The sequence below is a fragment of the Corvus hawaiiensis genome, chromosome 3 (assembly GCF_020740725.1).
Source record: "Corvus hawaiiensis isolate bCorHaw1 chromosome 3, bCorHaw1.pri.cur, whole genome shotgun sequence".
NCBI lineage: Eukaryota > Metazoa > Chordata > Aves > Passeriformes > Corvidae > Corvus > Corvus hawaiiensis.
The window spans coordinates 76,533,932-76,551,735 of record NC_063215.1 but is presented as its reverse complement, the minus strand read 5'-3'; positions in this window follow the sequence as shown (position 1 = coordinate 76,551,735).

Genomic DNA, 17,804 nt, shown 5'->3' with positions numbered 1-17,804 from the left:
AAGGGGCTTCACCTGGGTGCAGCTTGAAGAGAGGGAGAGAGCCATCTACATGCCCACAAACAGCTTGGAGGAGAATGGGAAAGAGAGACCAGATGAAGAGGAGGGGGCTGCACCGAGAGTGGCCAGATAGCCTGTCTTACAGCCAGCACCTGCTGCATCACTTAAAGCCCAGAGACTATGCACCATCCAGAATCTATGTCCTGGCAGTAGGCAGCATAGCCAGTCCATATCAGTTTCTGCCTGGAAGACTTTCACCTTAAACCAGGCAGTACACCTGAAAAATGGAAGACAATGACAACAGACACAGACTTGCTTGTTCCTAGGAGTGGTCACAGGTGGGGAGTGGAGGGCAGAGGAGGGGAGACAGACAGTGATAGAAAGATTGTTTTAAACTCTGGAGCCTCTGCTCCATTTTAACTTTTTAAAATAGAAAGTTTCATTGTCTTCTGGAATCTATGAGATGCAACTTCCCAGGACTAAATGTCCTCTTCACAGTGAGAAAGGGGGATCAAGGCACCATGATGAGACAGATGTCTCTGAAAAGAAATGGCCCCAACGTCGTGGCTGCTTAGTAAGAAACACTGAGCATTGCTTTAAACTTGAAGATAAATGTATAAATGAATATGAATAGTGCCAAATTGAGACTCAACCATCATATACCTGGTCCCCCCTCCCCTTTTTTCTTATAATTTTCAGAATCAATTTGATGATTTTTGTTTAAGAAATTGTTTATTATAGCCTGGGCCATAGAAATGAAACAGTAAGTTTCAGATAAGTTTTCCCTTGTAAGTTTTGCTTTAGTTTGTATTGTTGGTGTATGGTCCTTCTTGTGGGGTAGAAGTCAGTAATTGGTACTTTAGTGGCTTTGGTCAATTGCAAATGTTAGTGTATCTTTTATTATCTTTTTTTTTTTTCTTTTCTTGGGGGCTTGAAACAGTCTTTCACACCTTGAAAGACCACACTTTTACCAATTGCTCTCTCTGTTAAATGGTGTTGCCGATCTTCTGGACAACAGAAAACACATATGAGAGAGCACTAAAATGACAGATCATGCAGCATGTGTATATTGGTGACAATGAATTGCTGATGGTATTTTCATGTTTTGCTCTGCATGCATTTAGATTATCATCTTTCATCATAATTCTGTTAATCACTACTGTTAAATAACAAACAATGAAAACAATCTATTTTAGGAGAATGAAAATTAAATTCTGTCAGGGGATTAATTGTATTTCAAGTTTATTAATGTTTATAATCTTTAACACACATTTCCATAAGCAAAATTCAGCTCATGCTGATCTACTACATCATTTCATCATGCTACAGGATTTCACAGAGAAGTTTCCCACTGTTTGAGTGTCTGCCATAAATATAAGGGAGTTCACTATTTTTGTCCTAAACCCCCTATGTTTGTAGTCTATCATAAAACCATGAGAAAATTTGGTGTGGCTAACAGCCTTTGTTTCAAAGATAGCAAGTAGTGGAATACAAATGATTTAAGGTGAAAGTGCAAAGGCAAAACTGCATGTGGAAACTTGTAAAATGCCTTTTTCAACTATTTGTAAGCTTGCCTTTCAGTGAATCTCCAACTCAGTTTTTGAAGAACTTTTAATAGATAGTGAAGTAGGATACATTTGCTACAGACGTTTCTGCATATAAATAAAATGGCCCCTGTCTGATAGCCTTTGTGAATTGCCTCCAATAAACACTCAGTGTTGTGGTTAACAGCAGAACCTGTGTTTATTCAGACAATCTAACATGCAGGCAGATTTCTGTTCCCATATAAAGTTCCCTACCTTTCCCTAACTGTGCAGACCAGCTGTGCTCTGGTTCCCTGGGAACATTAAAGCAGTGTTTAAGACCAGAGCCTGGGACTCTAATGAGAACAGTGTGGATTTAAAGAGTCAGCCAGATTTGAGAGGGGAGTGGAAGCTTCACTTTATCACATCTCATTCCTGTGAAAGTCAACGTACAGTGCTCTCACAGGTAAGAGTGAAGGTGCTCTGGAATAAAAGTATGCCCAGTTCCCTGGAACCAGGGGCTGCCAGAGAAGTGAGTGCAGGCTGTGAGCTAGCCTGCTTGCAAAGTGCTGCTGCCATTTCCCCTTGCACCTCAGGCTGCAGTGCGGTGAGGGTGTTAACGCTGTGGTACTCCATTCACTGTGGAGTTTCTCATGGTCTTTGCCTTAAAAACCTGTCTGGAGAGTGCTGCTAGATGGGCTGAATGCACATCTGGTTAGTTGCCAGGTTTAAATGTGGTGCTTGGGTCCATTTCAAAGGAGGGCTCCAGCACCATTGCTTCAGATCATGGCTTTGTGGGATCAGGCACAGAGCGAGACTCCAGACAAGCCCCGGCATGAGCCATCCCTACAGACAGTGCCTGGCTCAGAGCAGCCTTTCCATCAGGCTTAATAAGTACAGGCGTGAATAAACAGATGAAACAGATGGGACCTACTCTGGATTGCAGAGGTGCTCAAGGACTGTCTTCCATGAGCAGGGAGGAGAAATGAACGTTTGCCAGCAGTAAGTTAGGGCAAAAATTAGTTTGAATTCAATTCACGCTAAGACCTCAGAGAAGGGTGTAATTAGCCCCAGATGCAAAGGAACATATCTGTGCTTTTTGGCTGACTTTCTGAGTAAAGAGGTGTATGTGAATAAAAGATAGGGGTTTCAAGAACATGGCAATGTTGCTTTTATAGACCAGATACATTTTTTTTTAAGTTGAATTTTATTTTTTCTCTTGGGTAAAGCTAGGATAAAAGTAGCTAATGTGTAATACAGCCATCTGTACTGATGTCATGGTTTAGGCCATCATCAGGACAAAAAAAATGTTGATCCATATTTTCTGAAAAGTCAGCAGATTACAGTGAGGGATATAAAGAAAGTTGAGTAGAAGCAAGTGCATAATCTAAAATTTAGCAGTCAGTCAGGAAATTAGGTTTATGGTCACTGTTTCTAGCAGCGAATAAAATCTGTCCTGCTGAATGGAGTCGCAGAAGTTATATGCAGTGTTTATATCCTAGCTGAGTTTCACCATCCTTGTACAAGTCTTCTGAGAACCTGTTTCCAGTAACAGAACAAGGTTGGCAGTGCAGGCTACACACACATCTGTTTCCTGGAGCATGGCAAATCTGCAGTTTGCATCCACAAACTGGGTTGCACATGTTCTAGAAAGCCTTGGGCACTGATTCTGAATAGGAAAAAAGTTTATGGTTTATTTTAGAATGGTTTTCATGTTTAATTTTGTTGGTTACTCTGAAAACAGAAACCTGTATAAATTCTCAGCAAAAGTAGAGAGGCTTTACCTACCATAAAGCTTTTTTGACTGCATAGAATGATGGTGAAGTTTCTGGTGATTTGTTCTGTGTGTAAGTTCTGGTTTAGCAAAGATTGTTGGCCACCAGAAGACAGAAAAAACAATACCAGCAGAAAAGAAAAATTGGTCATTAACTGAAGTCTCAGCTGACTTGAAGCACATTTTGTTTGCCTGCCTGACAAGGACATATATCACACAGAAGATTCATGTTTGGTTATATTTTCCTTTTGTGGTATGGAGACAACTGAAATACAAGATGTATAGCAGGAAGTTCTCAGTAACTTTCCAGGTCATGAACTGGTGTGAAACCTGACATGTTGTGCAAAACACTAGAAATCATTTAAAACAGGATTATGAGTGTAGTCAACACATGTAAAAAGAGAAGTGAAGCAGAGATATTGCAGAGAAACTGCATTTTCTTTGCAGATTTAGAAGATAGACCTGACAATTCTAAGCTTTGGGAAACATACTGACACCCTCAGTGTTAATCTATTGTCCTCCCAATGTAATGCTATAATCTGTATTTCCAAAACATGTGGAAACTCCTACCTACCATGGCCACGAGTGTCACCAAGCATAGGACAAAGTATAGTTAACCCCAACACTTTCAACACTACACAAGGCATTCACTAGATTGGAGTTTAAAATCCTGGTGTCAGCAAGTGTCAAAGCATGTTAACCACTCGTGACCTTTAGCAATTCCATATGTTCAACAGATTAGTAGTCAAATATGGATTCAGGCAGTACTCTTATTCATAAAAGAGATAGTGAATGAAGTCCAATTTTGCTGTAACAATCTGAGGACAAATGCAATTTTTTCATAATCTTTTATATGAGTGTTTTTGAAATGTTGTTGTTAGATCTACATAAATTCCTCTTCTATTTTTCTCAGCTTCTGTCAGGGGTCAACTGTCCTATCAATTTTCTAATTCAAGGAACAGGGTGGCAGACTCCTGTAATAGTCTTTTCTAACATTTTTCAACTTGCAAACCTATTTTTTTTTCAAATGAGTTGCTTTCTCTTGTTGAGTTAATACAAGGTACTATCAGTAGATATTTCTTCACAATGTTTTGTGGATTTCTTAGAAACAGTCCATGGACCATCAGCAAATACAGTTCACAGTTTGAGACTACCACTGTAGAAAGAATACTGATAGTATTGATAATACTACACATGAATCCACTACCACTCATTTTCATCTGCTAATACTTGTTCTTGCACCTTGGAAAAAAAATCAGTTCTGCCATGAGGTCTATTGGAAAATCTGATTTCTCCCAGTTTGCAAATTAACTGATACTACAGGTTTGTATTTTGTTATCTGTAGCAGTGTTATTGATTGCCTCAGTTATAGAATGTTTGTTTATCTTTTTGTATCTACCTCTAGTCACATGCAATGAAATGAAAAATTCCTTCTTCGTATTTGCTGAAGGTTTACCACAGCCAAATGTTTAGGTCATAATTATATAGGCAGGACATGGGGAAGATTTTCCATGTGCTTCTGTGGGGACAGAATTTAATTTCTTAAATCATGGTTGGTGTATCCCTGAAGATATTCCCAACTCAGACAGAATTCTGAGCCTGCCGCAGTAGTGACTGAGCAAGGATCTATTTAGATTGATCCCTATGAACAGGAAGTCAGATTGGATTATGTGGTTCTTGGCTTTCACAGATTGTGAATTTCAAAATAGATGTGCAATACAAAGGAAGAGAGTTAAAATACCCTTAACACCACTCATTTAAAAGAATTGTTCAGCTTAAGCTTTAATTAGAGGTAAGATTAGCTTGTAGGACTTGGATCTGTAAAAACTTTTTTGTTTGTTTCATAGGAGGAAGTACTAGCTCCAACATTTAGGTTCAGGCATGCTACTTTAGATTTCAAGTTTGTTCTATCCTCTCTTTAAAGTAAATAAGAAATTAGGAGTTTGCACAACATTGTGCCATTTGGTTGTTACCAAAGCCCAATAGCAATTTTTTCTTGTTAGTTGAAAGCTAAAAATGGGGAATAAACCTACTAGCCATTCTTGTTTCGACTGATACTGTGAATCTTGGGTTTTCTTCTTATGTGCCCCTGTGCAATGAGATGTAACTGTGTTGCGATGAAGGCTTTGAGAGACTGACCTGGGACCCACTGTCTGACAGAAATTGAGTTGGCCAAAGAAACTTTGCTTTTTCCCCTGCTCCCTTTCCATAAGCAGGCAAACTTCCCCTTGACCTTGCTGAGAGACACTCATCGCCACAACTCAGCAAGGCAAACAGAAATTTATGGAAGTGCTTTCTAAGTGAGGTGCTCTTGGGAAGGCTTCCACATTCAGTTGAGAGCCTACATCTGGACTCACCCACGTGTGTCTAGCTGGGAATCTCACCCCACATCTTACATTAACTTGTTTAGGCACTCACTAGGAATGCAAAGAGGTCCTGACATTCGATGGAGAAGTTTAGACAAGTTTCATGCAGCTAATTATATACATAGACATAGAACCAAGTACTGGAAAAAGTCTTATAAAAAAATTAATATTTCTGTAAGTAGTGCATAGGGATTGATTTCTGATGGTTTGGCATGAGTGATTGAATTTACTGGTATCTAATAAGATACAAGAGACATGTGGAAACAATAAACTGAAGATCCTTACTCCTTGTTCTGAAATTGTCTGAGGAATTCAAAATTTATTAGCAATAACATACACAATGCCTAAATGCATCACACTTGCTTAGGTGTCCTGAATAATAATTCAGAGGAAGGAACAAAAAATTTCTGACTTTAAAACAACTATCCAAAAAGATGCTCTGATGCTCTAACCATTTCTACAAAAGGCATGATTGAATACTCTCTAAAAAAATCCTATCTCTTCTTGTGGTGCCTAGCACCATAAATATGAAATCTTTTTCCCAAAGTATAACTCACTTTCGCTGATTGATTTTATAGCAAAATATCAAAGTTGAGCTAGCTAGAGAATGCTTATCATTGCATCTTTCAAAGCTTTCCTCCAGATGAAGCATCTGTCCCCCTGCTGCTGTGTCAGTGTCTATAAAATATACTATCACTAGCTCAAAAAATGATTTTTATTGTGTAAAATGAAACCAGAAGTCTGTTGTGGTTTAGATTATTGTTTCATATATTAATATTAAGCACAATTTCTCAAACAGGGATAATAAATGAGAACTGGCTTGTGCATTACATCCAAGCTTACTGTTAGTGCTGTAAGTAACAGAGCAGTTTTTCAAAACTGAGTCTGTGTTCAAATTGCTTAGGATCTTATTATTTTAAAACATCAAAATTTTAGAAATGCTTGTAATGATTACTTAGAAACTGCTGGAAAAATATGTTGAACTAAAGAAAAACTTTATTATTGGTCTTTGGCTAGAAGCAATCATATACTGATAAAGTGTCTGCCTATTTTTCCTAACCAATATTAACTTACAATTACACAATTTAATTGAAAGATAATTTTCAACTAAAAATAAAAATCAAAAACAAACAAAAAATCAAACAGTTTCTTCTCTGTTTTTCTCTTTTCCTTCCCCATTATCTTACAATGATGAATTTAGGTTAATAAAATGTACATTCCTGGTTTTGTTCAATGCACCATCTGCAAATTCATTACAAAGTTATTTTGGACCTCTTTTTTACCCTTAAAATATAGATACCGTCACTCGTATGGTTTCTTCAGTGTTAAAACTCCAAATAAAAGTGCATCCAACATGTACACTTTCTATGTAAATAACCTGAGGCAACAGCCTTATATCCAGCCATTTGATGGAATATCCCATTCCCTTCCCATGGCAGCAGTGGAGCCACGGCACAGGACTTTATTGTGAAGCTGTGGAGAATGTTGTGAATAGTTACATCAGAAGCATAAAATGTTTAACTTTCCTAAATTTCATGGAGCTGAGCCTTGTTCACATCTACAAATTTGTGCTGTGCTACACCCAAGAGAGTCAGAATGATTGTCTGAGGCTGAAGGATTTCCGGACTGACAAGTGGTAAATGAACAACTTTGATCTCCTGAGAATCCATAAGGGTTTAATGAGGACTTCAATGCAACTTCCACCTGTCCCAGTAGAAAACTGAGTTTCAGCTTGTGTTCTAAGTGCCTTGATCTTGTGCTATTCATCTGGCTCAGCAGAGAAAATGATCACTGGTTTCAGTGGGAGTGAGATCTAGTTTCTAATCCTGCTTGTGTTAATTATGAAATGAACTCATCAGGGAGTTTACTGGATGTAGCATTTTTGGGCTTCAGCTGCAGCACCTCACAAGCAGCTTCCATGTTTACATCTGGTATATTAATCTGTAAACATTTCTAGATAATAATCTCTTCTCACATCTCATTAAGCTAGTGGAAATGACTGCTTTCCTACCATCCCACAGACCTGAAAAATCAGTGAACATTTAGACTATAACAGCATTTTCAGAATATTGCTGTCTCGGTTAACTTTCCTAGTAGCTTACAAGAAGTTTGTCAAACCAGAGTGAAGCAAATTAGTCATTTCCTTTAAATGATAGTGTCTGCACTTTATACTTGATCCTTCAGTAAGAGCTACCTGAGAAAATAGTTGCTTGAGAAGGAAGGAGGCTAGACAGAATTAGGAATTTCAAATCAATTCATGGCATGAAATTTATCACCTGGACAAAGAAATTTCAATTTGGGCTCCAAAGCTGAGTATCTTATAACACTTTGGAACAAAACCCCTTTGGTACTTGAGTTGCAAAATGATGGTTTTCTTGCTACAAATAGATCATGCTTTTTATTCTTCTTTCCCAAGCTTCATTCCATCACTGAACACTAAGAAAATCTTCTCCCACAAAGCTGACAGGTTTAAGAGTAGGAGAAGGGCAACAAGCTTGACCCAGAGGAAAAGGAGAACGAGGTTTTAGTTCATAGCAAGACCTGTTTATCTGTGTTAGGTGGGTCTGGCCAGACCTCAAACAAAATTTGATGGCACAGCGCAGCATCCCATAATATGGAAAGGCTTGGTGTGCGTTACAGACAAGGTTCTGTACTTATGATGTTGGAGCTGTTGACTCCCTCAAAGAAATGGAGGCCGTGCAGAGAGACCTTGACAAATTAGAGGGCTGGGTGATCACCAATGAAGTTCAAGAGGGGAAAGTGCCAGATTCTGCATATGGAACAGGGCAAGCCTGGATGTACAGACAGACTGGGAAATGGGATGCTGGAGAGCAGTGCCATGGAAGGGGACCTAGGGGTCCTGGTCAATGGCAAGCTGAACATGAGTCAGCAGTGCCCTGGCAGCCAGGAGGGCCAACCCTGTCCTGGGGGGCATCAGGCTCAGCATCGCCAGCCGGGAAAAGGAGGGGATTGTCCCGCTCTGCTCTGCACTGGGGCGGCCTCACCTGCAGTCCTGTGTGCAGTTTTGGGCAAAACAATATAAGAAAGATATTAAACTATTAAAGTGTCCTAATGAGGTCCAGAAGGATGATAAAGGGCCTTGAGGGGAAGCTGTATGAAGAGTGGCTGAGGTCACTTGGTCTGTTCAGTCTGGAGAAGAGGAGACTGAGGGGAGACCTCATTGCAGTTACAGCTTCCTTGTGAGGGGAAGAGGAGGGACAGACACTGATCTCTTCTATGTGGTGGCCAGTCACAGGACCTGAGGGAATGGCCTGAAGCTATGTCAGAGGAGATTTATGTTGGATATTAGGAAAGGTTTCTTCACCAGGAGGGTGGTTGGGCACTGGAACAGGCTCCCCAGGGCAGTGGTCACAGCACCAGCCTGACAGAATTCAAGAACCGTTTGAACAATGCTCTCAGGCACATGGTGTGACTCTTGGGGATGGTGCTGTGCAGGGCCAGGAACTGGACTCAATGGTCCTTGTGGGTCCCTTCCAACTCAACATATTCTGTGATTCTGTGATTCTGTAATATAATTATAAAAGTGTGTCAAAGGTCTCTGCATATCTGACCATGTTCAGACATAACAATAACTAGTACAATTTAACTGGAGTCTGCCAAGAGGTGTGTCTACCTCACTCCCAAATTTTTTTCAGTCTTAAGGCAGTTGAGAAAACATAAGATGAGAGTACGTATTTATGCGCACTTCCAAACCAAGTTTAATGCATGCCATTCCGAAGTACCATGAGCAAGTCTGAATGCATTTTTAAAGAAATTAAGTTCTGGAGCACCTCAGCAGAATTCAGTGCAAATCACAGCTACATTCTGCACAGAACCAAAGAATAAGTAGTCATGGAGTTTGCCCAACACTTTGAAATGGAAGCCTGGCTTTATTTTGTCCACTTTTGCTTCCTTCCCACCTGCCTATGTTTATTACATTTCAATAATTAAGTGGAGCTAGAAAACACCCCCTTTACTCTTGGAAAAATTCTAATTTATAGATTTTGTATGTGGTTTTCTTAATTCCTGTAAACAGATTTACTTAGGGAGCAGTAAACACATGAAAATTAATTTGAAACCATAATCAGTCTATGGAGTACAATTATGCTTTCCCAGACAAAACAAGCTTCAAGAAATTTCCTGCTAACCTTCTACTGATGGGACAGACTGTTGTTGAACAAAAGGATTCTTTCCAAGATCTTCATAATTTCTTTCCCTACCTTGTGTAGAACTGTTGTTGTAATTTTTCTATTGCTGTTCTATTTGTAATCTTCTATGTCAAATTTTGGAAATACAATGAATTAACTGCTTGGGAGCCTGTTTGCATTTGTGCCCTGAAGAGCATGTGCATTTTCTTGAAGAGATTATGCCAGCTGTGTTGGCATTATACTACTGGTAATCATTTCCTGTTGTGTGCTTGCTCTTAACTACCAGAGCCTCTCCCAGGACACATTTAGAGGTGCGTTCATGTACACTGTGTTGGTTCTTTTTCACTAACCTGCCAAGAATTGTTATATAGTTATGAAGATACAATATACTTCTATGAGAAACAGAAATCCAGTCTAATCTGTGACCTATGGTTCAGATCTAGCACAAAACCTGACGATTTTCACTACAGTCAGACTCGGGATTGATACAAGAAACCAAATCTATATGGAGTCAAGTACAGGCTTTGGGTATGAGAGAAATATAGCTCCATGTTTGCTCTCAAAGGAGAAAAGCCTGTCACGTGCAAACACTGCTCTGCTGAAGTTATGGAGGGTTTAGTTTAATTGGGACAAAATTGAACTCCAGCTCCACAAAATTGTGTCAGAATAAGTAATTTCATACCTAAGCAGGAACAAAACTCCAGTATAGTAATAAGGTTCTTTCATTCTTTTCTTGTGTAACAATCAACACATATTATTTTTTATTACAATAATTAGGACTAGAGAAATATGTTCTAGCCAAAATAAAAGCCAATTAGGTATTATTGTTATTAATACTATCTGATGATGTGATCTGCAAAAGTAATGGGTACATTCTAAATGTCTTGGATGAAAATATTGAAACTTGAAGGAATGAAGTTAGCGTCTAAATTAAAAGCTCGATTTATTTTTTTGTAGAATGCCAGGCTGTTAAACAAAGCCAAACCCAGTGGCGTGCCAGTAAGTTAACAACCTACCACCATGAGAAAAACTTCAGTTGGATTTATGGTCCCTCTGTCTGAACCTTTTCTCTTTGAAGATGCCTAGCTTGAATCTGCGCCATGGGTGGCAGGAGTGTGAGAGAGGGAAAAGGCTGCAGTCACTTTCCTGGTCCCTCTTGCAAAGCAGTGGCACAACAGCACCAGTAGCCTATAGGGGCTTTCTTCATGTTAGGAAGAAGCAGACAAACTGTCTCCTCTTGTTCTAGTCACAGCATTGCTTTCTTAGTGAGTTGTTTTTTCTCAGCTTGAAATGTTACAAATAATAAAATGGAGCATTATTTTCTAATCTGAAGTTCTTTGGAAGTGAAGGTGCTGTAAAAATTCTTTCTGACTGGAAAGAATTATTTTCCCTTTTGCCGTTTTAACTATTGGAACACAAGAAAGAAGGAATCATGCACAAGGAATAAATAAAGTAAAAGATGGGGAAAAACCCTCAAGAATTTTACTGGACAAGTAAATTATAAATAAAATTAACTCCATCAAACCAAAACAGCTTTCGGTTTTGGAGTCCTTGTGACTTAATTTGGTATTTTGTCTTTCTGTTGGAAACCTCAAAAAATATAACTAGGCAATTTCTCACGATAACTGTTGGACAAAATTCCCTTTACTAGCAGAAAGGTAACACTCAAACTTTTGGACTCATTCTGTTTCACATTTTGAAGATATAGTCAACCCTCCTGCTTTTATTTCATACCACAGCAACACAGGCGCTTGAGGGAGAGATATTCTTCAGTGTACTTTTTCCCTGGAAGTCGTTCAAAACTGGTAGGAGGAAAACAGGCATCCTGCCATGAGCAAGCATTGTCCTCTTTCTGCTTTCCACATCTGGCAGAAATCCCTGCTGCCACTCCCACCCCATCCTATTTTACCTCCCCCTAGAATCTATGTGGAGGGTTGCTTTTTTATCATTATTGTAATCAGTCATATGAGCTTCTCGTTCTGCCCCCATTTCTCCTCCAAATACTTGCTTACTAGTGCGAAGTTGCCTTCTGCGTCCATCCTTGTATACCATCCTGACAACTGCATTTATACTGTCTCATGGGGTGTCAGAAACATAATAGAGCCATGACTGTACATTGCATTGAGACCCTGAGAAAAAAATCAATAATAAAAGCATGCTTAACTAGCATATGTATCGTAATTTATAACATTCCTGGACAGTAAAATGCACTGGATGAACAAGAAATACTGTACTGAAACTATCTAAAGGGTGAAATTCTGGACTTTCTCATATTTAAAATAATTACTTTTTTTTTTTTTTTGCACAGCTGTTCTCTGGTATTTAGAAGTTTGTTTTAGCTAATTCAAACACAGCATAGACAGAATTGCTACGAATCTGGTTTAATTTGCACCACCTGCCTTATTTCCCTTGCCTGCACCTAACTCCTCATAAACTTCTCAAAGGCTCATGTTTGAAAGTTTGGCTCTGGGTGGTTAACTAGACAATCTCAGTTGTTTGGGATGTCCTTGAATCTGCACCCTGCCTCAGAAAGTTCAGGAAAGCTTTTGGGAACTATTTTTGTCCCCTCTTTTAGAAGAAACATATGCCAGTTGTCATAGAGCATATATGATTTTCTCTGACTCTCCATCCCAAGCTGTGGTCCTGGGAAATAGTCTATACTAGTGACAAAATGGATTAATCAGTTGAGTAATCAACAATATTGATAACAAAAATAACAACATGATCACTTTAAATTCTGATCTCCGTGCAAGCTGAAAATCTTCCTTTTTCAGAATATTCAAAGAATTAAAAAGTATCCAAATAAAACTAAAAAGTGGCATGGAAAACAATTTTCATTTGTAGGGAAAAAAATGAAATTGTTCAAACTCTCTTATCCTTATTTGGGCCAACTAGGGGAATTTTCACTGAGAAGTGAAAAAGGAAAAAATATTCCCCTTCAAGGCAGATTTTGTTTTTACTAAATAATTCCTTAAAGCTGAACTTAATTTCAGTGCAGAAGGAGACATCTACTCAGGAACACAAATTTTCCTAATGAAAATTAGACTTTCTGGATTCCCATTTTTTTTAAAGCAGAGAAATTGTCTCTTCTGAAAAATAATATGGCTTGCTTCTACTTACCTCAGGACAGCCTGTTTTCTTTGTTTCATAAGATGCTCAACTGTTTGCTAGATATTATAAATTTTTCCTTTTACTCCCCAAATATTTCTCTAATTCTGTCTTTGGTTATCAGAAAATCATAGTATCACGTCTAGCAAATATCCCTTTCAAACATTTCAGTGCCATAAGCTTAAGACTGTAGTATGTCCTAGACATAACTCCCATGATTTCTGCCCTGATCAACACCTCCACTTATTTAGCCAAACTTCCTTAAGAGACTTTGTAGTCACTGATTTTTTTTTTTTTTCCTATTAAGTGTAAGCTACCTATGATATAAACTTCTCTGCCTCCTTGCTTTGTCTTAATATTTCTGCTTTCATAGTTCTATCGCTTAGGAGGAAACCAAAGGTAAGTTAGTTCTATGACCTGAATCTTTTTGGATGCTGAAGCTAGCTAATAAATTCTGCTTAACTCAGATCAGGTGTATTTTTAATTCTAGAAAATGATTAAGTACATATAATTTGTGTGATCCTCTGTAGCAGGGTGATACTGGATAGAATTTACATTTATACTAAACAGTAGTACTAAGTAAGTTTCAGAATTATGACTATTGTTTTATGTATAACTAGTACAGTCAGATAGAAACAATCAATTTTATCAGAATGGAAAAATTTGTTACAATTTTTTCATCATGTTTAGACAACAGGGAGAGTTGTAAATGGTTTCATGGCTGTAGGTGAGACAATTAGATGAGTATTGTTTTAATGTTGCTGCATGTGGTAGCAGACTGGAAAATATTTAACTTCTATAACGTTTCATCAATCTTTAAATAAACTCTTGTTTCAATCAGGATATGCTTTGAACCTGGCACCATGATGCACTGATGCACATGCTCCCACTTTCAGTTGTGCTTAGTCAGTTAATCGAGGTCATATAGGTAACCCTTCTCTATATCTTGGCAGGTAGTGAGACTGGAAAATGAATGCACCTTTTTGTACCACTCTTGGCTTAAAAATGTGAAATTTGTTCCTGAGGACATCACCTCTCACTGTACCCTTCAGTTTCAAGTAAATGCTTTTTGTTTGGAGCTATTATGAGAACACTGCTCCTTCTCACTCTTTCCAAATTAGAACCATATGCTGGTAGCTTGGGATCTCTTGGAGAACAGCAATGCAGTTTCTGATACATGATTTTGGCTGTTTGCATCGACAGCTATCTCAAGGGAAGTAATAAAAAACTCAGAATGACAACTGTTCTATTATAAATATTATCATCTTGGGAAACAGGCTGGAGAAGTACGTAGTGAACAAAAGTAATATTACCTAGCCTTCTATAAAAGGACTCTTCTCATCATGAGCAACCAAAATATATTAAGCCAACATAAGCTGTGACAATAATTTATATTCCCAGGTAGACAGAGTATGCAGCTAGAGGTGAGACTTAGATTTGTTTCATAAACAGAAAAGGCACAGGACAACTAAGATACATGTGTTTAATTTCCATTCTGACCTGCAGTCGGACTCAGAGTTTCTCATTTTTACCTTTCTGAATTTAAATTTGCACACCTATTGCCAAAATTCTGTCTCCCAAAATTCCTTCCACCTTCCCACCTTCCCCAAAATCGTGCAAAAATGCTAAGCATTGGTATCATGTACAGATCACAAAACCCTGGAAATACTGTGGTTGAGGTTGGTATGTGACCTGTTACCTGACATTCTCAAATGATGGTATCATTATAGCCTTGCTGAACAGGACTTTTGTGCGAGTGCCAGAAAGAGAACCAATTCCCCCGAGTACAATAGCCATGCTTTAAAATTCAAATATTTAGACATTACATAAAAAAATATAATTTACATATGGTTTTTAATAATTTCTCCTCTTCCCTATGTTTGTGCAGTGGATAGTACTGGACTTCCAAGGAGCAACATGTGTGTTGTCATGTAACTGTTCTTGTATGCACAGAAGGACATATTTTGGTCTCATAGTAAAGGTACGATAATAATTAATTCTAAGTGCATTGGGGTTGACACTTGCAATATTCTTTGAGTATTTTTTTTTTTCCCAAATGGATATTCTGCTTTTTTTTTTGTACTTAGTAAAAAAAACAAGCTGAAAACAGCACATCCACCTGGGAAAAATTGCTGAACCCTACTTGAACAATATTGGAAGAATATAAGACCTTCCAATCTGTAACATAAACCTGAATCACTTGAACAACCAAGCAGTTGATAGCAGTGGTGTGTTAATACTTATGGTGTGGACCAGTGCTGGACAGCACTACTTGTGGATTTCGTTAAGTGACAGAAGAATAAAAGGAAAAGAGTAGTAATAGTTTCTATTCTTGCCTCTCGAAATGCCTTTCTAACTCACTCTGTTTTGTTTTGGTTTAGTAGTTTTCTTTTCATAAATGGGATTAATTTTTATCAAAATAAATTAAAAGAAATTTTAGTAATAATAATTCTACTACCCAAGATGTAAGATAACTGGAATAATGACCTCAGCTTAACAAATTCCTGTGAGATCCCCCACTAGTACCATCTTGTCAGTAGGAATGCAGAACTAAAAAAAAAAAAAAAAATAAGAGAAATGGCACATAAATTATCACAGACAAAAGGGAATGGGAAAAAATTTACTCAAAGTTTAGCTGTGTTTGCCAGGAAAGAATAAGATTAAGTATAATGGTTTTTGCAATATGCGAGGGCTATATGAAAATGTTCTGTTTGAATTAATTGGGAGTGAAGAAAAAAGGTGACCTGGAGCAGAGGAAGGAAAAGCATCTGTTTTTAATGGAAAAATGAACTTTCTATTAAAAAAAAAAAAAAAGTCCTGCAAGATTACATTTGGAATTGTTGCCACACAGGTGTTATGGTTCAGATACCTTGGTCTTTTCTGGCCAACATCATGGGCTGCAGCATGAGGGATGGGCCCCGTATGAAGCATACAGCTTATGCTTTGAGAGATGTAATCTAGCCAGTAAAGATGAAAGCAAAAGAAATACCAAAAATAATACATCAAGATGACACTTCCCAAAAAACAATATTCAGGTTCATTATGAGTTTTGACCCAAAATTAACATCAAAGTTTTGAGTAATACTTTTTCTGTCTCCTTCCACCTACAACATAACACTTATATCTAAAAGGCCCTAGAAATGAGCACAGACTTGACAAACCCTTTGGATACTTTTTCAGGAAAAGCAGTGTCAATGCTTTCAAATGTCTATCAGAGACTGGAAGACTATGGATGAGGTACTCAGGAAGCTCGATACAGAGCAAGAGCATGTTCTTGGAACATCTCAAACCTTCTTTACATGATGGGAAGGTCATGACCAAGAAAAAATGGCCTGGGGTCTTTCTTTAAACATTACCTAGTACAGTTGGGATGGGATGCCTGTTTCCCGGCTACTTTAAACTATTCCAGCAGTAAACCTCAGTCAACCCTGTTCGCAAGTAGAGCTGCAAGGTAAAGGCTTTGTTTTAATTGGCAGTGTTGTCCAGGATATAGAAAAGACAATGTGAATGGAACAGGAAGACGCAACAGACCCACTACAGAGAAGGTTGCAGTTGCCTTGGCGTTCACTACACTGGTTGCTGCTACTGCTGACATTCCAAATATTTCCCCCCATTTTTTTCCCCTTCTCTTTTATTTTGGAAAGAGTCCCTTTCAAATCTGAAATAGCTAATGAATAAGGACACCCACAAATATTTACTAGGGCTGATAAACAATGGAAAACTCAGTGAACGATCTCAGCTTATTTTTATGAAGATGAAAAGCTCTTCATGTTTGCCAGGTCTAGAAGCCTCAGGCCATCACCATTAAAATAGGGAAGGCATCACCAGAATAAAAGGGACTTGAAAATTGAGTCCTAGACCTTGTCTCTACAGCAAAATGCACCTTTTAAAGGCAAAAAATATTGCTTTCAAACCACATTACTCAAGTATACTTGAATTTCACAGGGTGGGCTTTTAGTACATTTATCTAACAAGCAAATATAAGCTTCTGGTAGAAGTAATTTCCAAATGGACCTTTGGCTTCTTGCCTGTGAAGATGAACAGAGAAGTAATACTATCACTGTTTCTGATATAGACACAGTTTGTAGCAAAGCAGGTCTGTCCCAGCTTTGAAAAGATTTTCCAGAACCAGAGGAAATAGAAAAAAGTTTGAGATTAATTATCATGCAAGTAGAAAAGTAAGCACTACAATAGATAACCAAATAGATAACCAAACAGAAGACACAGAAGCATTTTAACTGGCATGGGGTATCTTCCTAGAGAAAAAATGCCCAGTATTACTCTCCTGAATCTGCCCGGGCCAGGGCCCTGCAGGATGAGGGGGGCTGCCCATGGAGGTCTATTGAGACAAGGCAGTGACAACCAGGACGTGTCCTGCTGATGCCATGAAGATTTTTTGCCTTTGCTTTTATACGCCTGTTACACCTTTTTACAGCTTCTGTATTCTTAGTGCTTTTTGCCTACATTCTTGGACTTGTTTGTTAAGCTAAGAGACTAAACATTTTAGAAGCTTCGTAGCTAGGGATCAGTGTGTCCCAGAACCCAAGGTCCTCTCCAGAGCACATTCTGTAAACGAAGATAGAACCATCCAGGGGAAGGTTCCTTGGGAAGGAGGGCTCACTTGAGCCTCTCATTGGGGAATCTTTGATAGATATGCTAATTAGTAAGACCTGTAATGTTATACCCAATCTTTTGGGGTGGATTACGGTGGGCATTTCGGTGCATTTGACCTGGACGTGTGCACCTAAGGATCCTTAAAATAAATACCAAGTTAAAATCACTTTTCCCCTTCTAACCGTGTATGACTCTTGATTTTAAGACCAGGAAAAGTCATCACTGCCACCCCAGCCAGGTGCAGGCAGCTGGGGGCATGGGGACAGCCCCATCT